Below are 25751 nucleotides of genomic sequence, written 5' to 3'. Positions count from 1 at the left end.
TAAACCTTGACCAGAATCCATTCCCACCACTAGGTCATGGAGCAATCTCTTGAGAAACCGAGCGAGTAGCCACCCGCTGCAATCTTCTGACCCCAGGCACAACAGGGTCAGCGATAGGTCATGACACCCTCATGACAGTACCCCCCTTTCTACGAGGGGCCACCAGACACTCAGGACCAGGTCTGTCCAGATGAGAAATGTGGAAAGAATGAATTAACCTTCTGACTTTCTATGCTGGCACCCACATTCTTTCTTCCGGACTGTAACCCCTCCAATGCACCAGATATTGAAGGGAGGAACGAACAAAACTAGAATCTACAATTCTTGCCACCTCAAACTCCAAATTGCCATCGACAATAATTGGAGGGGGCAGTAACGGTGATGGTTCCGGAGGTGCAACATACTTATTGAGCAACGATTTATGAAATACATTATGAATTTTCAAAGTTTGAGGCAGCTCCAGGTGAAATCACAGAATAAAGTGGTCTAAAAGGCAAAAGATGCTCAAGACCCCAAATGCTGTTGCGCATTTCTAACTGGGGGAGCAAATCCTGCTCATGTGATCTGTTGCTAACAGCAATCCCCAGCAAAAATGCATACAAAGGAGGATGCCGGCAGCGGACTACATGTACCACAAAAACATCCTACACAGGTCTTAAAAGCAGAAAATTCTCAAAAACCCCATATGCTGTTGCGCATTTCTAACCGGGGGAGCAAATCCTGCAGATGTGATCCGTTGCTAACAGCAATCCCCAGCTCCAGGCGAAATGACACTGGGTTAATGACGGCGACTGATAAATCTAGGACCCAATTTCCAAGAGGGAACCTTTAACTTAATATTTCTAGTCAACAACCACACATTGTCATTAGAGATGAGCGAATTTCTCAAAAATTCGATTCGGTCGGTCCACCAAATTTTTTGAAAAGATTAGCTTCGTTACAAATTTATTAGACGCAAATTACGTTAAAAAACAGCTATTTCTGGGCTGCAGAGAGCCTTGATAGTGGTGTAGAACACTGTGCCTTGCAGTAACACGCATAGGGAGTCTGCTTTGGTAAACATACTGTGAGTCAGTATGACATGCAGATGACAGGCGTCGCTCTTAGAATCACTGCACACTTCACTTATTTGGGCAGTTATAGGGCCAAAACTGACCAAATAACTCAAGTGTGAACTCAGCCTTACAGGTCAATGTTAGCAGGGCCGGCCTTTGGGGTGTGCGGGCTGTGTGGCCGCACAGGGTGCCATAGCAACAGGGGCGCCGGGCGGCCGACAGCCCGCAGTGACTCGAATCTTTATTCTGCAGGGGGCAGGGCCTGCGGGGCGCGGGCGGGCGGCGGACTTACAACACAGTCACACTCACAGTGTGACACACACTGCGCTCCGGTCCGGACTGAAGGAGTGAGGAGGGGGCGGGGCTCGTGGCCGCTCTGAGCTCCGCTCTGCTGCCTGGCTGGCCTGCCTGTCTCTTTAAGAGAGCAGACCAGTGGCTGCTGGAGCGTAGCCACTGAGCTCTGCCCCCAGAGAGAAGACAGAGCGCGCCCAGCCAGCAGACACAGCAAGGCCCACGCGGCAGCACTAGTCTACAGCTAGAGAACAAGTAGGTATTTTTTATTTGGAGAAATTATTATGATTTATGTGAATGTGCCAACAGTGCCATGGGGGATGGGGGGACGGGACAGAGATGTGCTGATGCTGCCCAAGTGGAGGGGACAGGGAGAAGTGTGCCAATGCCATGGTGACTGGGGGGGGGGGGGACAGAGTCTCTGTTGTCCCCCTTCCCCCAGTCACCATGGCATTGGCACATTGCTCCTCCAGATGGGCAGCATCAGCACATCTCTGTCGCCACCCCCACCCCCGCTCCCCCAGTCACCATGGCATTGGCACATTTCTCCCTGTCCCCTCCAGATGGGCAGCATCAGCACATCTCTGTCCCCCCCCCCCCCCGCCCCCGCATCACCATGGCATTGGCATATTTCTCCTCCAGATGGGCAGCATCAGCACATCTCTGTCCCACCCCCGCCCCCCGCGTCACCATGGCATTGGCACATTTCTCCTCCAGATGGGCAGCATCAGCACATCTCTGTCCCCCACCCCCACCCCCGCGTCACCATGGCATGGGCACATTTCTCCCAGTCCCCTCCAGATGGGCAGCATCAGCACATGATGTGCTGATGCTGCCCATCTGGAGGGGACAGGGAGAAATGTGCCAATGCCATGGTGACGCAGGGGTGGGGGGGGGGGACAGAGATGTGCTGATGCTGCCCATCTGGAGGGGACAGGGAGAAATGTGCCAATGCCATGGTGACTGGGCGGGGGGATGTGCTGCTGCCAGCCCACTGGCCCATCAGGAGTGGGAAAAGTGTGCAATGGGTGAGGGGGGGGGGGGCTCAGAGAGGACCAGGGGGGGCTCATAGAGGACAGGGGGACAGTGTGCTTTCCTGCTACTACATCAACAGGGGGCCATTAAGGGTTGGACTTTAACTCCTTTCTGCTGATGTTGAGTGTGCACATAGCCACCAATCATATTCCTCTCCCCCAGCACATCAGTTACCTTTAGGAGGGGGGGGATATGATTGGTGGCTATGTGCACAATCCGCATCATCCAACCACTAATGCCCCCCAAAATACCCGGTGTGGGGGGGGGGGGGGTATGACAAGCAGGAGGAGCAATGTGTATGCCGGCCCTTGCCCTGCACTCGTTCAGCTGTGCTTGCATACATATCGTGCCCTGTGTCCACTGTCCTGTGCCCACTCTGCTAAAGCCTGGCATATGTATGTGTGTGTGTCCGTCCCTGTGTGTGTGTGTGTCTCTTCCTGTGTGTCACCATCACCATGCCCACTGTTCCTATGTCTTGACGCAGCTGCATCAGGACGTTCTGTGCGGAGGAAGAAGGAAGAGGAGGCAGTGCCACCAGCATGGAGTCCGTGCGATAGACACAGGAAGGCACACTAAGGACTAAGGTAAAACTACCACATGATCTACACTAGTGTTATCTGTGGTTTTACATAGGACTGCAGGTAACACTACCACATTATCAGCACTAGTGTTATCTGTGGTTTTACATAGGACTGCAGGTAACACTACCACATTATCAGCACTAGTGTTATCTGTGGTTTTACATAGGACTGCAGGTAACACTACCACATTATCAGCACTAGTGTTATCTGTGGTTTTACATGGGACTGCAGGTAACACTACCACATTATCAGCACTAGTGTTATCTGTGGTTTTACATAGGACTGCAGGTAACACTACCACATTATCAGCACTAGTGTTATCTGTGGTTTTACACTCTATTTTAGTTTGACATTTATTGTTTACCACTTGATTGTCTACTGTTATTTTATTTAATATGAATGATTATATTGTGCTTACATGTTTAATACCTTTTGAATAAAAGTTGTATTTTTATCATAGCTTGTAATCTGTTTTTTGGGGACTTAACGGAATGGAAGGTTTTAAATTGAGCAGATATTGGAGAAACGGGTGTGACCACTGAAAGGGTGTGGTTACTGAGGGGTGTGGTTACTGAGGGGCGTGGTTACCGAGGGGCGTGGTAACTATGGGGCGCTGTAAAGCTTTCTCGCACAGGGCGCCTAAAGGCCTAAGGCCGGCCCTGAATGTTAGCGCCAAGAAGAAGCGCACTCCTTTTAGTCCCTCGTCAGCTGATTCCACATAGATGTCTACAGAACCTATTCTATTAAACGCTGATACCAGTAGAGCGCCCCCCGACAGAGTGGAGAGGGTGTCAGTAGTAAGTTTGTGTTGATGTCACTGATTATTTTGCCCTTCCTCTGATCCTTCAGAACAATAACCCACAAAAAACAGATCCTGTCTGTGGAGCATCCACCTTCACTCGGTCATCATTTGGTCAGTAATCCATCAGTATTGCTAATGCCAAAAAAAACAGGAGTGGATCTAAAACAGAGATAACCTGTGAATGGAATATTTGCATTTCTTCTTTGTTTTGTACCCACTCCTGCTTTTGGCTACCAAATCCTAAACCAATTCTGATGGGACCATACAGGCCTTACAGCTGCAACACAGACAGGATCCGTTGTGCATCTCATTTTTCAAAAAAACACAGGTGCCTGAGGCGGAGTGATCTACAGTATGCAAAGTAAGTAGGTCCGCGCTGGGAAAGCGAGACGCAGAGCTCGTTCAGTTTCTGTGCTGCAGAGAAGTCCCCGGAGTGTCCATTAAGCAAAACTGCAGATAGATGAGGGCTGGTGTGAATTAGTTCGCATTTTTGTGCAGAGTTAGTGCATAGTGTAGTGTATTCACCTGTATTGGTGCGTCGCTCTTATGGATGTGCGGCGCCGCGTCCACAGTCCTCAGCACACACATGCTCCTCTGTTCCCAACTTCCAGACAGTTCCCGCCAGTGCAGCTGCGCTGATAATCACGTAAGAGCGCAGTGTGTGAAACGTGCTGCCGGGCCCTGCCTCCTTAAAGTGACCATGTCTGAGCAGACCATAACAACCAAAAAGGAGGACTTCTGGCTGTCCGTCCTGGCCTTGTGCCGGACGGAGGACCCAGAGTCTAAAAACCGGACTGTCCGGCCTTAAACCGGACGTCTGGCCACCCTACACATCCATCTGCAGAGAAGGCCCAGAGAGCTGTTAGTGTCACTTCTGACAATGCAGAATTTTTCCAAACTTTACTGTTTCCAATAAAAAAACTACTAGAAAACAGGATCCGAATACTCACAATCACAACATGCTCCATACACAACTTTAAGTGAATTTAGTAGCACCTGAGGCTTTCCGAGCCTCGATTCGAAAGGCAACTGGCCAACCTCAATCAAAAGGGCATTGATGGATGATTTTTTTTTTATAAATCTCTTTTTATTCAAAGTTTTTTCAATAATACAGCATGCCTCCAACATAATTCTTGGATCTCTACATGAAAAAAATGTATTTGCTGTAAATTGAGAGAGGGGCATAGTTGGAGACATTGACTTCACAAGAGATGTAGAGCAGCAGAGTTCAGCCACCTCTATTTGCCACTAATACATGGCAAAAAGGACTTTACTACATATAACTGCACCGCTGAACGGCAAATAGTGGACAGAGTGACAGAGTGTAGAGGTGGTGCAGCATCAGGAAGCCACAGAGTGGGCCTATGACATAGTGGTGAGGTGGAAGCAGCATGAGGAGACCACAGCGTGGCAAGGTGACATAGTGTGGAGGTGGCAGCAGCATGTGGAGACCACAAAGTGACTAAAGTGGGTGAAATAAGGAGCACTTGGCATTAGATGTGTGGCATGAGGCAGATGGCAGCATCAGAATAGTAGCTGAGGCAGGTAGCCAGAAGAAACTGGTCTCTTTTGTCAAAGTGTTGGTGTGGCACCATGGATGATCTAGTCTGATGCATCAGGCATTGGTGGGTGGAAATCCTGGCTGATCCATGCCTGATTCATCTTGACAAAGATGATTCAGTCTCTCCACATTTTGGGTGGACAGGCGAGTTCTTCTTGGGGTAACTATGGCCCCCGCCGCACTCGCTCTGATGCCACACTACTGGCCGGGTAGGACAGCTTTTCCAGGGCAAACTCGGCCAGTTGCGGTCACAAATCCAGTTTGGCTGCCCAGTAGTCCAGCAGGACTTCAATGACGGCTGGCAGGGTGCACTCCAAGTATGCCACCACCTGCTGGTTCAGGTTCTGCTCTATGTCTACCTGCTAGTGAGTAGTTTCTTCACTATGCGGGTGAAGAAACTCTAGACTCAATCACGATCACTAGCTGAGACTGGGAGCCCAGGCCTCTCGAAGTAACCCCTGCTGCAATGCCCCCTTACTCTGCTGTGACCTGTGCCTGCGCCACTCCCCTGTGCAGGGCCTGGCACATCTCTGTCTGACATACTGTTAGCTGAACGAAATAAATAAAAATGAAATTTAAACACCCCTAAAAGCGCTGCATATATTTTTCTTTTTGTACTGAATTAGGCCACTAAATGCTTTCACCACATATAACTGCAGAAGTAAACTGAGAATATATTTTTCTTTTAGTACTGAAATACGTCACTAAACGCTTTTACTGCAAATAACTGCAACAGTGAACTGTGTATATATTTGTCTTTTTGTACTGAAATAGGCCACTAAACGCTTTTACCACATATAACTGCAGAAGTGAACTGTGTTTATATTTTTCTTCTTGTACAGAAATAGGCCACTAAACGCTTTAACCACATATAACTGCAGAACTGAAATGAGAATATATTTTTCTTTTTGTACAGAAATAGGCCACTAAATGCTTTCACCACATATAACTGCAGAAGTGAACTGAGAATATATTTTTCTTTTTGTACTGAAAAACGCTTTTACCGCAAATAACTGAAACAGTGAAATGCGTTTATATTTTTGTTTTTGTAATGAGATACGCCACTAAACACTTTTACTGCAAATAACTGCAGCAGTGAACTGCGCATATATTTTTCTTTTTGTACTAAAATGCGCCACTAAATGCTTTCACCACATATAACTGCAGAAGTGAACTGCGTATATATTTTTGGAATGACAGAGCTGTATAATGGCTGGATCCCCAAATAATCTTTACCTGCACTTGTAAATTGCTTTTTTTCACAATGAGGTTTTTCCTATCACTGTCCCTAACACTTTCTTACATCTCTCCCTGCACTAAGCTGCTGTGAAATGATTCCTCCCTATCCTTTCCCCGAACTTATAAATAGTTTTTTCATTTTTTTTTTCACAATGAGGTTTTTCCTATTGCTGTCCCTAGCGTCTTCTCACGTCTGTCCCTGCACTCAGAACGCTGGAAAATATATGAATCCAAGACAGCCGCCGTATATATAGGGCTGTGACAGGGCTGGCATTATGGGTCATCCAGCCTTCCCAGAGTTCCTTGCCCCATGTCCTCACACTTGTAGCTGCCATTTTAGCCAACATTTTAAGAAAAATTGCGATTCGTTCCCATGAAGCACGAGGAAATTTGCATTCGTTGCAAATCAAATTTTTCCTGAAATATAGATCGAATTCCATTTTGTCAGCTTCGATTCGCTCATCTCTAATAGTCATTCACCCCTAGGTCCAGACCTGGTAAATGTTTTTTTATCAGCCATGCGTTTATATCTGCCTCCCATATTTTTCAAATTTCTTTGAACCTTTCGCCATACAGAAGAGAGTGATGACGTAAGCTGTTCTTCCTCAGGGATCCCAGAAGGCTCCCCCTCACTGAAAGTGCAAAATTGAGGTTAAAAACCATATGCACCAAAAAATGGTGACGTACCTATTGATTCTTGACGGCGATTGTTTAGCAGCTAGACCTGGAGAAGGACCTAAACCAGCAGGTGGTGGCATACTTGGACAGTACCCTGCCACCCAACATTGAAGATCCGCTGGACTACTGGGCAGCCAAACTGGATTTGTTGCTGCAACTATCAGAGTTTGCCCTGAAAAAGCTGTCCTGCCCGGCCAGTAGTGTGGCATCAGAGCAGGTGTTTAGTGCAGCAGGGGCCATAGTTACTCCTAGAAGAACTTGCCTATCCACCCAAAATGTGGGGAGACTGACCTATGTCAAGATGAATCAGGCATGGATCAGCCAGAATTTCCACCCACCAATGCCTGATGCATCAGACTAGATCATCCATGGTGCCACACCAACACTTTGACAAAAGAGACCGGTTTCTTCTGGCTACCTGCCTCAGCTACTATTCTGATGCTGCCACCCGCCTGAAGCCACACATCTGATGCTACTTATTTCACCTACCATCTTCAGCTGGTACTCTTATTGCCACCCACCTCTCCACTCTATCACTGAGTCACTCTGTGGTCTCCTGATGCTGCTGCCACCTCCCTAGTCGGTCACCGGGTCACTCTGTGGCCTCCTGATGCTGCTGCCACCTCCACATTATGTCACCTTGTCACTCTGTGGTCTCCTGATGCTACTGCCACCTCCACACTATGTCAACTTGCCACTCTGTGGTCTTCTAATGCTGCTGCCACCTCCCCACTCTGTCACCGGGTCACTCTGTAGTCTCCTAATGCTAACCAGACTGTCTTTTACTCTGTAATTCCTCTAACGCCATTCTATGGAAACAGTAGGTTTAAAGAGCACACCAAATGCTTCAAATAACTTCTTTATTAACTTCAACTTTTCTTCATATATAACACTGCCATCTCCGCAGCAGATAGTCCATGTACACCTCAACGCTATGTCACCTTGCCACTCTGTGGTCTCCTGATGCTGCTGCTGCCACCTCCACACTCTGTCATTGTGCCACTCTGTGGCCTCCTGATGCTGCCACCTCCACACTCTGTCATTGTGCCACTCTGTGGCCTCCTCCTGATGCTGCTTCCACCTCCAGACTCTGTCATTGTGCCACTCTGTGGACTTCTCATGCTGTTCCCACCCTCCCCACTTCATGACTGGGCAACTATTTTGCCTTTCGGCCTGGCTGACATAATCATTTATTTGACCCTTCTTCTGATCTGTGAGAAGGAAGGAAAAATGAGATGCACAACGGATCCTGTCTGTGTAGCAGCTGTAAGACCTGTATGGTCCAATCAGAATTGGCTTGTGATTTGGTAGCCAAAAGCAGGAGTGGGTACAAAACACAGAAGACATGCAAATATTCCATTCATGTGTCATCTCTGTTTTGGATCCACTCCTGTTTTTTTTTTTGCATTAGCAATACTGATGGATTGCTGACCAAATGCTGACCGAGTGAAGGTGGATGCTCAACAGACAGGATCCATTTTTGGGGTTATTGTTTTGACGGATCAGAGGAAGGGCAGAATAATCAGTGATGTCAACACAAACTTACTGCTGACACCCACTCCACTCTGTCGGGGGGCTTTACTTGTATAAGCGTTTAATAGAACAGGTTCTGTAGACATCTATGTGGAATCAGCTGACAATGGTGTAAAAGGAGCGCTCTTCTTCTTGGCGCTAACATCGTCCTGTAAGGATGAGTTCATACTTGAGTTATTTGGTCAGTTTTGTCCGGTAACTGCCCAAATAAGTGAAGTGTGCAGTGATTCTAACAGCGACGCCTGTCATCTGTATGTCATACTGACACAGTATTATTTCACTACCACAGCAGACTCCCTATGCGTGTTACTACAAAGCACAGTGTTCTACACCACTATAAAGGCTCTCTGCAGCCTGGAAATAGAAATTTTTTAACGCGATTCGCTGCAAATAAATCCGGATCTAACCAAATTTTTTTTTTTATTGCTCATCTCTACGTGTGCAGGGATAGTACAGCTTTTTTGGAAAACTAATGTTGGCTAGGGACTAGGCATGGGATTCAGCCATTTCCCTCCAGTTCTCCAGATCTGATTGTTAAAATTACAACTGGATCGGAGAACCGTGTTACCGGCTGGCGGCGGCATGGCAGCTGGAGATGTTCGCTTCCATTGCTTTGCGTTCCGCTGATAGTTTAGCTCCTTAGTTGGGTGGTATGTGTGTGTGTAGTGTATATATAGTGTATTTATGTATGTATATCATGTATATGGTGTATTTATGTGTATGTGTGTTGCATATTTATGGTCTATGTATATAACTAAACATGTGTCGTGACGTTGCATGTCCGCCATTGAGTACGGATCCTGTTGTTAAAAATTTGAATCCCACCCCTGCTTGGGACTCTCTACCTAGGGTGTGCACAAGCCATCAGTTCTCTGAAATGTGCAGATTCAACTACAAGGAAAGTGTAGTACTGTAGTACCAGCAACTTGGCCAAGTGCACATTCAGCTTCAGTGTCATTGGATGAGTGCATGCATACTGTTGTCTTTTAGCAATCAACTCGGTGATTGATTGCTGTCAAAACAAGTGACAAGTAGTAGGTGGAAAAGGAGTATCATGTGGCAGGCGCAGCACTATGAAGTGCCTTTTGCGTTGTGGCATAGAAGAATTTTTATATCTCTGACTTTTAGTCTAACCAGACTGTCTATTACTCTGTAATTCCTCTAGCACACCAAATGCTTCAAATAACTTCTTTATTAACTTAAACTTTTCTTCATATATAACACTGCCGCCTCCGTGTTGAAAAGGTATCACAAAATGGCGGTATGCATAAGTGGTGGTTCAACTGTTCAATCTTGTCATTCAACATAGAATGGTGGATATATTTCTCTCGAGTATCTGTACTGTCACTTCAAGTTATTTAAGCACTTTATGATCTCTGAGAGGTATATCTGAGATTTGACCGATAGTTCTACTGATTTGTATGCAATTTGTATGGATTGCTATTTGTATGGATTGTATTGCTATTTGTAGTTTGCAATTGTAGCTTTGTATGCTGGCAAATTGGTGGAACTGTAAGTAAACACACATATAACTGGTTCAGTATACAGTTCTAATTGCTATACTAACAGTAGGAACACATCATAACGGTATTAAATACATATTTTGGCCTCTTTGCTTCCATAAAAACACAGCTTTCAGTGAAGTGAATGTCTCTTTAGCTCCTGTCTCTGGTGAATAATGATTCTAGCAGCTCCTGCTATGGGGAATTCCCAGACAGGCTGTGTGTGAGGCTGGCTATGATTGGTGAAAACTCTTGCTGTGTGAGAAGTTGTCTGTGATTGGTCTAGACTTCTGCCCAGCAACAACAGATTAACACTATGCTTTCTGTTGTTTCTGCTGTGTCACTGAGCTTACCTTACATTACAAAATGATTCTGTGAACACAAAATATAACAATTATATTACATCCAAAACATGATGTCACAGTAAATAACTCTGCTTTTGTCTTTAACACATAAACATAGGAACTGTATTAAGGCTATTGGCAGGTCTAGCTGTATACACATATAAGCTATACTAGCAACCTCAGACAGGTTTTAGCTGGCCAGCTACACATCAGGAGCTATAGATGACATTGAAGTCAATGGGAAGAAATTACAGCTTTCTTCTGCTGACGTTGGTGAACCCTGACTGCTCGAGAGGGGGTGCGGGCTGAGGCTGTAACACTAAATGAGTGACACAGTGTTCCCACACCACTTTATGGTGATGCTCCATGTGTTGACGCAGTGCTGTCGTGCCAACCGTAGCACTCTGGGCATGCCACACCTTCTGCCCACATATCCTGCATCCCGCCACGCTAACATCCCCCAGCAACTTGCTTAAAAATTCCCACACTGCCGAGTATGGCATTTTCCCTCTACCACTGATTGATGCCTGCCTGCCGCTGCTTTTATGAACCCGTCGGTTCCTCACAGCTAGTCTTCTCAGTAGCAGACAGTGTACCCCTAACACGTTTGGCTGCAGATCACCCACTGCTTCCACCTCCTTCCTGCTGTCTGACGGGCACCCTTCCATCCTGCTGTCCCACAGGCACACTTCAACACTACTGTCTCATGGGCATGCTGCCACCCTGCTGTCTCACGTGCATGCTTCCAACCTGCTGTCTCATGGGCAGACTGCCCCCTGGTGATGGCGATGCCCCCTCTTCACCCGGCTCCTATGTGCGTTTAACAACATGGTCGTCTACATCAGTTTGTTCCTCAATAATGTCACCCTCACCTGTCTCTGACATCTCGCAACATGTGCTCCCACCCAACTGCCATCATCAGTAGTTGCCCTTCTAGAGGATTCCGCAATGGACCTCTCCTCCAAGTCTGTGCTGGACTGTAACTGCTGACTGTCCTCAAAAAGCATATCCCTGCTGAAAAGTGGAGCAGAGTCGATGGCATACCTTACTTGGCTAGCAGAAGGAGCAGCAAAAGCATTAGGCAGGTTCAGGACAGGTGAGGGCACAGAGGCAGTTCCTGGGCCGTGCCAACTAAGTGTGGTGTCAGAGTCACCTACCGAGTCCTGGCTGTGTGCATCTGTTGTCACCAGAGATGATGTTGAAGAGTGAGTCAGCCATTTCAGTACAGCTATATTGTTGGTCAAAACACAACTGCTGGATGACAGTGGCAGCTCTGGCCTGTTGCTACGGCTGCTTCTACCACCAATCCTACTTCTGCTGCTACTTGTGCCGGCTACAGGTACATTTTTGCCACTGCCCGTTCCTTTGGAGGGCCCAGACAACTGTCTGTTGGTCATAGTGTACAGTAACTGAATCAGTAATGTAACAGATTACATGAATGTAGAATTATGAGTATGAATGGCGCAGCAGGCGAACTAGATAAATGCAACTATATATTAGACCGCCTGTTGAGACTAAGTCTGACGCACAGTAAGTCTATGTATAACAGGAAAAATTAAGTATGAATGGCGCAGCAGTTGAACAAAATCATGCAGCGATATATTAGACTGCCTGTTGAGGCTAACTCTGACAAACAGTCAGTCTATGTATATCAGAACAGAATAAGTATGAATGGCGCAGTAGGTGAAAAAGATAAACATGGCAATATATTAGACCGCCTGTTAAGACTGAGTCTGACACACAGTATATATATACATATATATATATATATATATATATATAGATATAAACTTGGTGATATATTAGCTGTCTTAAATTTAGAAGCAGGAGTGGATATGCTGAAGTTATGAAGAGGACTGCGCCTCTTCATGACTTCGGTGATCCACCACCGGCGATTGGGCTTTATTAAGACCGGTGTCTAAAACGCCAGTCTTGTAATGTGCCCCTAAGTCTGATGCACAGTAAGTCTATGTATAGCAGAAGAGATTAAATGTGAATGCTATAGCAGGTGAACAAGATAAACGCGGTTGATATATTAGACCACCTGTTGAGACTAAGCCTTAATGAACAGTTATTTTTTGGATTGCTTGTTAAAGGGGTTAACGAACCCTTATAACGACCACCCCTCCAAGCCCAGGCCCCTAGTTTACATTAGAGTTGCCTGCTCCCCTGCACACATGACACCCCGGATCCCTGCACGGCTACCGCTGCATCACCGACACTAGGGTGGCTGGTCTCCTACTATTGGCTGCTCACCCCATTGCCAGATGTTTTGAACTGAGCGACTGGTAGACTCAGTGGCGGCCGTGCAGGGATCTGGAGCGACACAGTAGGTAAGTATAATGTATACGAGGGGCTCAGGCATTGGAGGGTGTCATTATAGGGGTTGGATAACCCTTTTAAAAACATATTGCTTCTTTTGATACCACCACGTGTGTATAAAGACCTGCAGGTATCTCCCACCACAAAGGGATAATGTTTGGACTTTTTTAAAATTTTAAAAAAATCTGACAAAGCAATGCGTTTTTTCTTTGTTACCCCTGACTACCCGTAGCCATGTATGTCACTTTAATTTACGTTACTGATAGTGTCTTAGAGTTAAAGATCTTCAATTGAGATGGATACAGCCGTAGGAGACCTCAGAGTGTCATACACAACTTTTTAGGGCATTTGAGACACTTTTGATAGGTTGAGTTTAATTGGACTGAATGGAACCTGACTAACAAATTTCAGGAAATGTGCTCGCCTCTAGGTGGCAGCAGGCTTGATGATAACAGAGATCCTTGTCCTGACTTGTAAGTAATATCAAATCATTGCTGAGCATTGGGTCTATGGGCTCAATCACACAACCATATCCTTTTATGCGGACAGCAAAACACGGATACCGGTTGTGTGCGTTCCGCATTTTGCGGATCGGAATGTCCTTCTCCATGATAGCAATGGAGAAGGACATTCTTTTCCGCAAATACGGACAGGAAAAGGACATGTTCTATCTTTTTTGTGGGGCCACGGAATGGATATACGGATGCAGACAGCACACGGTGCACTGTTCGCATCTTTTGTGGCCCCATTGAAATAAATGGGTCCGCATCCGATCTGCTAAATTGCGGAACGGATGCGGGCAGAAAAATACGGTCGTGTGAATGGTCCATATGATTGTAAAATGTCACTTACAGCCCGCTGAGAGATACATTTGTGAGTTAAAGTCTTCTCGCTTTAGTCCTCATCATGTTTGGTTTCGAGAATGTGTTTATTATCATTGTTCTCCAGATGTTGCTGTAATTGGATGCGATCATGAATTAATAGATCTGTTATTTTAGCAGATTTTTGAAGAAACCATGATAATTTATTACCTGTTTTCATAGATTATACATCTTTTATAAAGAATTTCCTTCTAAAGAACTGTTGATTCGCAACTTCACAATTTACACGGTGTTAGCTGAACTAAATATGTCAATGGGGTTAATTTTCAATACTGAGTTTAAGTCGTCCCTCATTTACTAGTAAAGAAATGGTGCAAAGCTGCAATAATTAACCCCTAAGACTCCATTCACACAGCAGTATTTTTAGGTCCGTATCCGATCTGCATTTTTCGGCACTGTATGTAAATTTCTGGAATGGATGGGGTCATGTGTGCCACTCCAGCCAATGACTGGCCTTAGCAGTGACAAGCATCTTGGGAGCACATCACTGAGGATAGTCATTAGCCCAGGAGGCGCAAGCAGCCCTGGCCGTGCTGGAAGGTGGGGACCAAAGTGCAATGCAGACAGCTCAGGACCTGTGCAGCTGGGGAGAAGTTGTGCTTCCCTTCACAGGTCCAGCAGAGAAGGGATGGTATTTTTTTTAAAAAAATTGTCAGTTCTGGATAAACCCTGTGCATAGGAATTTTGATATTTTTTTCTTCTTGGACTTCTGACTTTTGAACTTTTTCACCTTCTGCAGCTTTTCTTTTGGGGGGAAATGATATGTACCCTGTGCCAGTATGTATTTAATGCTCCGACATTCCTCCCCAGTAGTGTCAGGTATATATAATGATCTCCTTCCCTGGTGCCCCAGCAGTGAATGTTACAATTCAGTGCTGACACCTGCTGACCTGAATTGTAATATGGAAGCCCAGTACAGGCTCAGGCTCATTACTTACGTGGACATTTACTATATAAAAAAATCCTCCCTCCTGTCCCCCTGCTGCTTTGTGCAATCTGTGGCTTGTGTTGCTGTGTCCTGATGCATGTGTTCCCAATGACATCGCCGCTGCTGCACCAGGTCTCACGTGATGACGTCATCATGCAAGACCCAACGCAGGAGGTCGCATTGATGTAATTGCAGCTTCTTGCGCTGTTCTAATGCCTCACAGGCTTGAGGCCTAGCAGCCTGAGGCTTGTGAAGTTGGACGGCCATTAGTGCGCCCCCCCTTTATGGGTAGCGAAGTGGCACCCTAGGTGGATGACTACCCTCCCCTATCCATCATCCTGGCCATAATTCAGAGCATTAAACTATTGTAAGGGGGCAGTAACTAAGTAAAATATCACTTTTAATTGTATTAAGGATAAAAAGGCCCCTACAGACAAACAAATATGTAAGAAAAGGTAATATAGAAACCCGTGTGGTCAAATTTTTTTTATAAAACCACAAAGGCTACGATAAGATCATCAGGTGGAAAGAGTAGCCACACAGTGCATGGCGCAAAGTAGAGCTCTCAGCTAGGTACCTACAGAAGGAATACCATGAGAAGCTGGAATGTCACCGTGGGCACTGGTAATGGACTAGCAAATAATATGTATCAAGTCAGGGTAGTGGGGGGTAATGGTATGGTGTATACACTGACCCTAATAGGTCCCTACTTGTCCTAGTCCACCCTACTAATGTATCCTTGGAACGGGGTCCAAAAAAACCACGCCAATGGCTACCAACAGTCCCAAATTTGAAGGGACTCTCCTAAATTTTCAGACACTCACACATTTTGGCTGTCCTGGGCTTAAAATGGCAAGTCTTATGTAAATGGCCAATTCCCAGAGTTTGGGGGCATTCCTGGTAGAGATGAGCGAAGCGAGCTTCGGCTGCTACATCCGGCTTCTAAAAAATGTGCTATAATACTGTTCGGAGATTCGTCTCTGTACAGTATTAGAATGTATGGGCTCCAATGAGCCGAAGTAAGTTATTCATGAAGTTGCGCTAGACTTCGTTGAATAACTTCGGTAATTGATGATTACAATGAAAAACCACTTCAAAACTTGGAACCAAACTTGGCTTTGGTTCCGAGCGGTACCTTGGAACTGAAGCCGAGTTCGGTTCCGAGGTTTTTCACTGTAATAATCAATTAACAAAGTTTTTCAATGAAGTATTGAGCAACTTCGTGAATAACTTACTTCGGCTCATCGCATCGTATCCGAAGTCGTTACGCTTATCTCTAATTCCTGGGGGTGAGTATTATTGGTCATGAACTTACCACCTACAGAGTTGGTATGTATGCTAGCCTATGTTCGATTCACATGTTCTTTTACATATTTATTGAATCTTTTCAGCAAACTTGACTGTCTCATTTGCCTGGTCACGACTTTTCATTCATCTACTGTATTCAGCTGGACATGTGCTGTATTTCTACAGTGCACTTGTGCTAATCTTATATAAATTTCTATTTATCTGACGCTCGTCTGCTTTTTGTTTTCAGAATATTCTAAGGGTTTTGGGTGTCATAGAAAAAAAACAACATTATTTTAACGAAATCAGAAATATGGCCTCCTTCCAAATTGGTTAGGCCAAAGAATCAAGTTGGGAATACAGAGCAAGTCAAGCTTGAAACAGATTTTCAGTATGGCAAAAATGTTAGTAAAGTGTTTTTAAAAAACATTAAAAAAAATTATACTCACCCTCACTGATCCCTCACTGATCCCTCACTGATCCCTCACTGATCCCTCACTGATCCCTCACTGATCCCTCACTGCTGCCCTTCCAACACTTACCGATCCCCAGTGGTCTCCACTTCCTTGTCTAGACTTGACATAAACTCTGTTGATCTGCCCCATGGCTGGAGGCGGGACAATGTGTATTTTTTTAGTTTGGGGTGTGTATGGCTTTGTAATCACTTTTTATTAAAAAAATAATAATTCGTTACACCATTCACCATATTGGATTTTTTATTTTATTTAACAGTACAGATGTTTTTGCATGTGGTGTTGCCCATAATATAGATTTTATTATTGTTTAATAAGCATTTTGATTTTGGGGAAAGGGAGGTGATTTGAATGTTTATATTTTTTTATCTTTAAAAAAAAATATTTAATCTTTTTTATTTTGAGGTGCCCAAGTGGACACCAACATGCAATCATTAGAATGCAATCTGTATAGAGTAATGACATTTTCTCCATTACTCTATACATAGATTACTATGTTACAAATCAGTGCTGCCACCTGCTGACCTGAATTGTAATATTGAAGCCCAGTACAGGCTCAGGCTCATTACTTACATGGAACGCCTACCTCATTCTACACCCGGGGGAGGTGTTCCCGCCCATGAAGTGCACGCTTCCGGGTTTCTGGCCTCTCAGATGCCATGGTCACATTTGACCACGGCATATGAGGGGTTAAATGTCCACGATCAGCATTACCACTGATCGTGGACATTAGCCGAGGGTGTCTGCTGTATGCAAAATACGTCATTGGCATGGGACAATGCAAAATACTGTATTATTACAGTATCATGTTGCCACAGGCTCAACAGCCCAGCCCATGCCATCTGCAGTGGGTGTCAGCTGTAAATGCAACTGACAGTCTGCTACAACATCCAGGATCAGAGCACACTAGGACCACATATAGGATATTTTCAAAAACTGCAGTATCATGGTAATAAATATTGGGGGAATTTATCATTCCTTCAAACAACATTTGTGGCGTGAATAAAAGTTGCCAACCCAAGTGCCGTTTCTATGCTGCAGGACAAGTTGTACTTTTTAATGCCACCATTAATTATGGAATAAAATGTAGTGGGTAGGGGTGAGCGAATCGACTTTGGATGAAACATCTGAAGTCGATTCGCATAAAACTTCTTTCTAATACTGTACGGAGCAGGACCTCCGTACAGTATTAGAATGTATTGACTCTTATGAGCTAGTTATTGCTTCGCAAAGTCTCGCAAGACAGTGCAATAACTTCAAAAATAAATTTGTACTGTAAAAAAACATTTCCCAAACTCGGGTTCAGTTCCAAGTGGTAAATGAGAAATGGGTTTTTACAGTACAAATTAATTCCCGAGACTTTGCAAAGCAATAACTTCGGCTCATCAGAGCCAATACATTCTAATACTGTACGGAGCTCCTGCTCTGTAAAGTATTAGAACAAAGTTTTATGCAAAGTCGATTCGCTCATCCCTAGTGGTGGAAAGCGGTAAAAAATTTCAAATGGGGTAGAATAAAAAAATAAAATAAAATTGCTCCACCGTTTTACAGGTTCTGTTCCCACAGCGTTTTGTTTGCAGCAAAACTGACCCATGCCCTTTATTCTCTGGGTCAGTATGATTACAACGATACTCCATATGTATCGTTTTTTTTCTAAATAGTGTAAAAATACATTTAAACTTTGATTTAAAAATGTTTTACATCACCATATTCTGACCCCCATCACTTTTTTATATTTATTTCTACTGAGCTGTTTTGAAGCTCATTTTTTGCGGGACAATCCATAGTTTTTATTTATACCATTTTGGAGTGCGCGTGACTTTTTAATCACATTTTATTACATTTTTGGGGGTAAGAAAAGCAATGAAAAAGTGGCAAATCGTCCATTTTGACCCTTTTTTCCATTACGCCATTCATCTTATTGGAAATGTTTTTGTATGGGCGTTTTCGGACACGGTGATGCCCATGGTTTTTATATTTATTGTTATTTAGGTATTTATTTTTTAAGTATACGGAAAGGGGGGTGATTTAAACTTTTATATATTTTTTTAATATATATATTTAAATATATTTTTAAATTTTTTGTGATGATTTTAAAGTTCATATATGAGCCTTTAAATTATGTTTTTTAATTTTTAATTTTGTACTATGAGGGATTTTTTAAATGGGGTTTGGACAGAAAATTGTTAATTTCTTATCCTGGCCTGCCATCTGGTGGCCAAAATAAGAATTGCAGCATGAACACTATCAGCTTAGTCAGAGAGGCTCATAGTGTTCAGCGCAACTACCGATGCCCCCATTGGCTTACAGGGGGTGTCGGTAGGAAGCCCATAAGCGCAAGCATCTGGGTTTTTGCGCATTGAGATGCTATGAGCTCACTTGATGACGACATCTAAAGCCTTTAATTACCGCGATCAGCATTATTGCCAGTCACGGTAATTAGCCACAGGTCTCTGCTGTTTGAAACATCAGAGGCTTGCTGGCCATGACACCCCCTGCACAGACGAGCGGGTGCCATGTTCCCACATCCCTCCAGCACTGTACATGTATGGCTCTGGTAGCAAAAGGGTAAACTGAAATGTTGGTGCATATGCTCAACACTTGCTCCATTCATACAGGGAGAATGAAACCGTCATTCTTGTGATTGTGTTCGGTGGGGGTTCCAGTGGTAAAATACCCATGAATCAAACAGTTTGGAGTTAGCCAATCGTTCACATTTAATGCCCTGTAAAAATCTACTAAGCTGTATAAAGTCTATAGAAAGCTAGAGTTTAAATGAACCACCAAAATGAGGAATTCACTGATCTTGCAGAAGGCAGTGATCTAGGTTTATGTAGTTTTGACCCAACTTTATGTATTATTTATTTTGTGCACTTATATAGCACTTCTATATTCCGCAGCACTTTACAGACATTATCATCACTTGCTGTCCCCAAAGGGGCTCACAATCCAAGGTCCCTATCAGTATGTCTTTGGAGAGTGGGAAGAAACCCGAGTACCCGGAGGAAATCCACACGAACTCCATGCAGATATTGTCCTTGGTCAGATTCAAACCTGGGACCCGAGTGCTGCAAGGTACCAGTTGTAACCACTGAGCCACCGTGGTGCCCATTAATATATTATGGAAGGGTTTGGAATAGAATATTTTGCATCTTGTACTGAGCTTGTGGGAAGTAGACATCCTATCACTTATATCAGTGTAGACATGCCTCGAGATGATAGAAATGTGTGATAATAATCCACAAAACTCAAAAGTAATAGTAAACTTCAACCAAATACTTCCACTGAAACTCAGAATGTATCAAAGTGGTAAAGTGATAACTTGAAGCCAAGTGTAGTACAATCAGGGCCGCTGCAAGGATTTTTGCCGCCCTAGGCAAGATCAAAATTGCCGCCCCCTTATCAGATGATCTGCCCATATCATGACATCACATGTTCCACCCCTTTCTCAGCATTTAAATTAAAAGAACTGCTATGTTTCACTTAGGGTTAATCAAGCTTCTTGTAGCTGTCTCCCTGACAGCGGCTAGAGGTGCTTCCGCGATTCTCACTGTGAAAATTACAGTGGGAAGACGCGGAACATAGTTTTGAATGCGTGCACATGCGCATTCGCAGCTGAGAGGAGGATCGGGGAGAAGAGTTCCCAGTTCCGGTGTTCTGCCAAATCTCTATACCTTGCCAAAAGTCTATACCGGAAGTGACGTGGCCATACCGGAAGTGACGAGATCGCCAAGGAATCAGCTGGAGGAGGGTGTGCGCGGCGCTGCACAAGCGCACATCCACTGGCTTAGCAAAGAACTATTGCAGCGCCGCGATAGAAGTACTTCGTATACCGCGCATGTGCACTTAGGAATATAGAGATTTTGCAGCGCAAAATGTTTCATCAGATCTCCCTACCCCTGAGTGCGCAGGCGCCCACAAATCATCAGTTGCAGTTCAGCTCTACTATGTGGTGAGCTCGGTATCCAGCACTCGGGATGAACTGCAACTGATGATTTGTGGGCACCTGCGCACTCAGGGGTAGGGAGATCTGATGAAACATTTTGCGCTGCAAAATCTCTATACCCCTAAGTGCACACACGCGGTGTACGAAATACTTCTATCGCGGCGCTGCAATAATTATTTGCTAAGCCGGTGGATATGCGCTTGCGCAGCGCCGTGCACACCCTCCTCCAGCTGATTCTTTGGCGATTTCGTCACTTCCGGTGCGGCTGCGTCACTTCCGGTATAGACTTTTGGCAAGGTATAGAGATTTGGCAGAACACTCATTTCCCCCCCACTCCCTTGTCACTCTCATTTCCCCCCCACTTCCTTGTCACTCTCATTTCCCCCCCCTCCCTTGTCACTCTCATTCCACCCCTCCCTTGTCACTTTCATTTCCCCCCCCCCACACTCCCTTGTCACTATCATTTCCTTCCCCCCCCCCTCCCTTGTCACTCTCATTCCCCCCCACCTCTAGTGTAGCATGGCCGAGCTCTGTTCAGTCCGCGGTACAGGAGCATTTGTTTCCTGTACCCGGACGAACTGAAAGGAAGTGCACACTAAGTGAGCACTTCCTGTCAGTCCGGCCGAGTACAGGAAACAAAAGCTCCTGTTCTTCGGACCGAACAGAGCTCGGCCACGCTACATTAGAGGCGCTTCCCTCCTGTCAGTCCCTCTCTTCAGGCTGCGCCCCCGGGCGGTGCACAATCATAGACGCGCCAGCCCGGGCAGTGCAGCAGTCGCCTGGTGCAGAGAAGGGCCCGCCGCCGTACTTTAAAAAAAACTTGCGGCAGGACCGGCCCGGCCGCCACTTAATCAAAGCTTTTTTTTTTTAAACAGCACGGGGCCGGCGCCCCCTGCTAAATGGCGCCCTAGGCGGCTGCCTAGGTCGTATTACAGGTGGCGCCGGCCCTGAGTACAATCACTTAGGTGGGTCTGGTAATTAGTCCACTATGTGACTACAGTATACACTGTTTACACTTTTCATGCCTGATTGCATTCTGTGTTTCAATAAAAATATTGGTTGAAATTGCCATGAAGTATTTTCTTCTTGGATTGACTGACTGCAAGAGGTCTTACACAGGCACCTATAACTGATAAAGGTGTGCGGCCCATATTAGTATTGTGATGACTGGAATATTGATAGTGGCAGGAGAAGAGTGACTTGAGTTTACTGGAGGCAGTGACCTGATAACTCATTTGATAATATTAGTGAAGACAGGGTGTAGATGATAGAGGCAGTGCCATAGAGTGTGTGAGAATAGAACGCGCTGTAGCTAATCAGATACTGGAAATTCTGACAGCAGCAGGGGAGTAGTGTGTTGATCCGGTGGGAGGCAGTGACCGTTCACTTCTATAATTTCTTTAACATACATATTCTGGGTGCCATGATGTTAGAAGGAAAATGTCACATCTCATACCCAACAGTTATTGTTATACTGTAAAGATTTTTTTTTTTACTTTCATAAGAATGACATCTCCAGATGTGCCTGCCAGCAATTTAGTATGTTAATTGATCTCACTTTTAATACTGCTCATCAAAATCTGACATGAAGCATATGTTGTCTCTGAATGTTATTGCCTTGGTGACCTGAATATGCTTTGTCATTGCACATAGTATAAAGTCCTAATTATGAATCCTGTAGAAATTCGGAAAAATATAATTGTAGTTTATTTTTAATATCACAATAATTTTTTCTAGGGCTTGTTTTTGCAAACATGATGGCAAAATCAGGGAGTAGTTACGTGTGCTATGATAACGGGGGTACATACGGTACATATGGACAGTCTTTAGACCTGGTAGCCTCCATCACATGGTCTGATATGGGTGAGGCTTACAGTCTGGCTTTGTTCACATTGCACTAGTTGTCCTGCTAGGCGGTTGTGTGGAAGCTTGGCTGTGAGCTGGATTACATCACCTTCAGACCTTGTTCACACCATAGGTAGCTTAGTGGTAGGACCCTTGCCATGCTGAGGACCGTGACGTGGTGCATGATGGGCTCCGATATCTTCCTGACAGGAATATATTGGCAAAAGTCTCAGCTTTTAATATCTGCTTGTATGGCTAGCTAGTATAGTTAGTGGCATATCCGTTTGGTGCATTTTTTTCTGTGATTTATATAATTATATTTTCATCCGCACAATGCTCCGTTTTGTGTAGGATGCCTTTGTGGTGCATGTGGACCGCGCCGGCATCCTCCATTGTACGCATTTTTTGCTGGGGATGGTCATTTGCTGTGGTCCCCATGCGGTGGGGCTGTTCCCTCAATGAGAAACACGCTACAGTGTTTGGGGTTTGAGCAGTTCCCCCAGATTTGCCACGGTATTTCTGTGATTTTGTTCAGTCTTTAGACCTGTTCACTTTTTTTCAAAAAATTTTTATGTTGCGGCCTTGTGTTAAATAAAAAAAAAAAAATCTAGTTTTCCCCCATCATTCTGCATTAAATACCCCATAATGAGAAAGTGACAACAGAATTTTAGAAATTTTTGCTAATTTGTTAAACAGGAAAAACAAAAATTTCACTTGGAGATAAGTATTTAGACCCTTTGCTATGACACTTAAAGGGAACCTGTCACCATGTTCTGACATATAAAACCAAATCACCTTAATGCTTGTTTACCCTGATAGTTCCCAGCCATCGATCCATAATCTTCTCAGGACAAACCTGTCCTATTTTATTGGCTGTGAGCTGGATTGAAGGTGATGTAATCCAGCTCACAGCCAAGCTTCCACACAACCGCCTAGCAGGACAACTAATGCAATGTGAACAAAGCCAGACTGTAAGCCTCACCCATATCACACCGTGTGATGGAGGTTACCAGGTGCAAAAGTGCTTAAGTGCCAAGTAAAGGCACATACACTGCATATCAAACAAAAAAACACAAAAATATCGTGGCAAATATGGAGGAACTGCTCAAACCCCGAACACTGTAGCGTGTTTTTCATTGGGGGAGCAGTCCCACCGCATGTGGACCGCAGCAGACGACTATCCCCAGCAAAAAATGCATACAATGGAGGATGTCGGCGCGGTCCACATGCACCACTAAGGCATCCCATACACAACAAGGCATTGTGCGGATGAAAATACAATCATATATCACAAAAACATTGCACCAAACGGATATACCACTGACTATACTGGCTAGTCATACAAGTAGATATTAAAAGCTGAGACTTTTGCCAATATATTCCTGTCCTGCTATGCGGTTGTGTGGAAGCCTGGCTGTGAGCTGGATTACATCACCTTCAGACCTTGTTCACACCATAGGTAGCTTAGTGGTAGGACCCCTTGCCATGCTGAGGACCATGACGTGGTGCATGATGGGCTCCGATATCTTCCTGACAGGAATATATTGGCAAAAGTCTCAGCTTTTAATATCTACTTGTATGACTAGCCCGTATAGTCAGTGGTATATCTGTTTGGTGCAATGTTTTTGTGATATATGATTGTGTCTGGAGAAAACCACAATCACAGAGGTCCAAAAATAGGCCAATTTTTTTATCTCGCAATAATGGCATAAGCAAACTAATAGATATTATAAACTTAGTCGAGATATCTATACTGGTGCATCTTTAGATTGTCTAGTCTATGTTTACAGGGCGTAAAAAGTGATAGAGGGTTATATTCTATAATCCATCAATAACTTTCCAGAAGGAAGCTAAAAGAGTACAAATGGAGCCAGTCCTCTGAAGAGCATTACAGTCTCCTTGTAACTGTTGGTCGTGGTCTCAAAGCTTGGTCTCCATTAATACTGACATGCATGTATGACATACCAGAAGATATATCTTAGTGCACAATGGCACACAATGTAATGTACACAAATTTCTTTATATTACAAACACATAGGTACTCTGTTAGCTATGTTTGCCACTGCATGGTGTATTCAGGCAGACTACAGGTAGTGCAGTAAAAGCAGTGTTTCTGGAAGGCAAATGTGCCTCTGAAACACAAAATGAGACCAGTATTATAACATATGGTAGGTGAGTGCCCTGTTACACAAAAGACCTACCTGGATAGTGGATTCTCTTGGTTGCCACAGATGAAGGTCAGCTCTAGAGATTAGCAAATTTAAAAAAAATTTGATTTGGACAGTTCGCCGAATTTTCCAGAAAGAAACCTTTTACAGCGTTCATCTGAGAGGTTAGGTCAGTTTTATAGAGCAGATCGTTACGGACGTGGCAATACCTAATATGTATACTATTTCTTATTTATTTAAGTTTTACACAATAATAGCATTTTTGAAACCAAAGAAATGATGCTTTAGTGTCTCCATAGTCTGAGAGCCATAGCTTTTTTATTTTTTGGACGATTGTCTTAAATAGGGTATCATTTTTTGTGGGATGAAGTTACGGTTTGATCGGTACTATTTGGGGGGCATACGCCTTTTTGATCGCTTGGTGTTGCACTTTTTGTGATGTAAGGTGACAAAAATGGCTTTTTTGGCCCTTTTTTTTTATGGTGTTCACCTGAGGGGTTAGGTCATGTGATATTTTTATCAAGCATGTTGTTACGGACCCGGCGATACCCAATATAAACACTTTTTTTTATTTATTTCACTTAAACACAATAATAGCATATTTGAAATTAAAAAAAAAATGTTTTAGTGTCTCCATGTTCCTAGAGCTATAGTTTTTTAATTTTTTGAGCGATTTTCTTATATAGGGTCTAATTTTTTGCGGGATGAGGTGACGGTTTTATTGGTACCATTTTGTTTGACATACGCATTTTTGATCGCTCGGTGTTGCACTTTTTGTGATGTAAGGTGACAGAAATGGCTTTTTTTTTACAGTTTACATTTTTTATGGTGTTTATTGGACGGGTCGATCATGTGATATATTTATAGAGACGGTCGTTACGGACGTGGTGATGCCTAATATGTGTATTTTGTTTTTCATTTTTTATACGAAAAGTTAATTTATTTTTTTAATTTCAATTTTTTTATTTTTTTTATTTTTACTTTTATTATTTTCACTTTTTTTTAATCAAGTCTCGCTTGGATCTTGAAGAGGGACCTCTCTGATTGGTCCCTTGCCGGCATTACTGCACTGTATGCTGTCCGTGACAGCAGCAGAGCAGGGGCAGAAGCGCTTTGCAGCGCTTGGATTAAAGAGCTGCCATGACATCTATACACGTGCTAGCTGCACGGGCTATGTGCAGCTAGCATGTATATAGCCGCATGGCAGTTGGGAAGGGGTTAACCTGCAGTTAAATATAAAATGATACTTCTGCTGTATAGAAATAGTTACTACATGAGAA

This window comes from Bufo gargarizans, chromosome 5 (genome assembly GCF_014858855.1).
Source record: "Bufo gargarizans isolate SCDJY-AF-19 chromosome 5, ASM1485885v1, whole genome shotgun sequence".
Classification (NCBI taxonomy): domain Eukaryota; kingdom Metazoa; phylum Chordata; class Amphibia; order Anura; family Bufonidae; genus Bufo; species Bufo gargarizans.
This window is presented reverse-complemented; position numbering follows the sequence as displayed.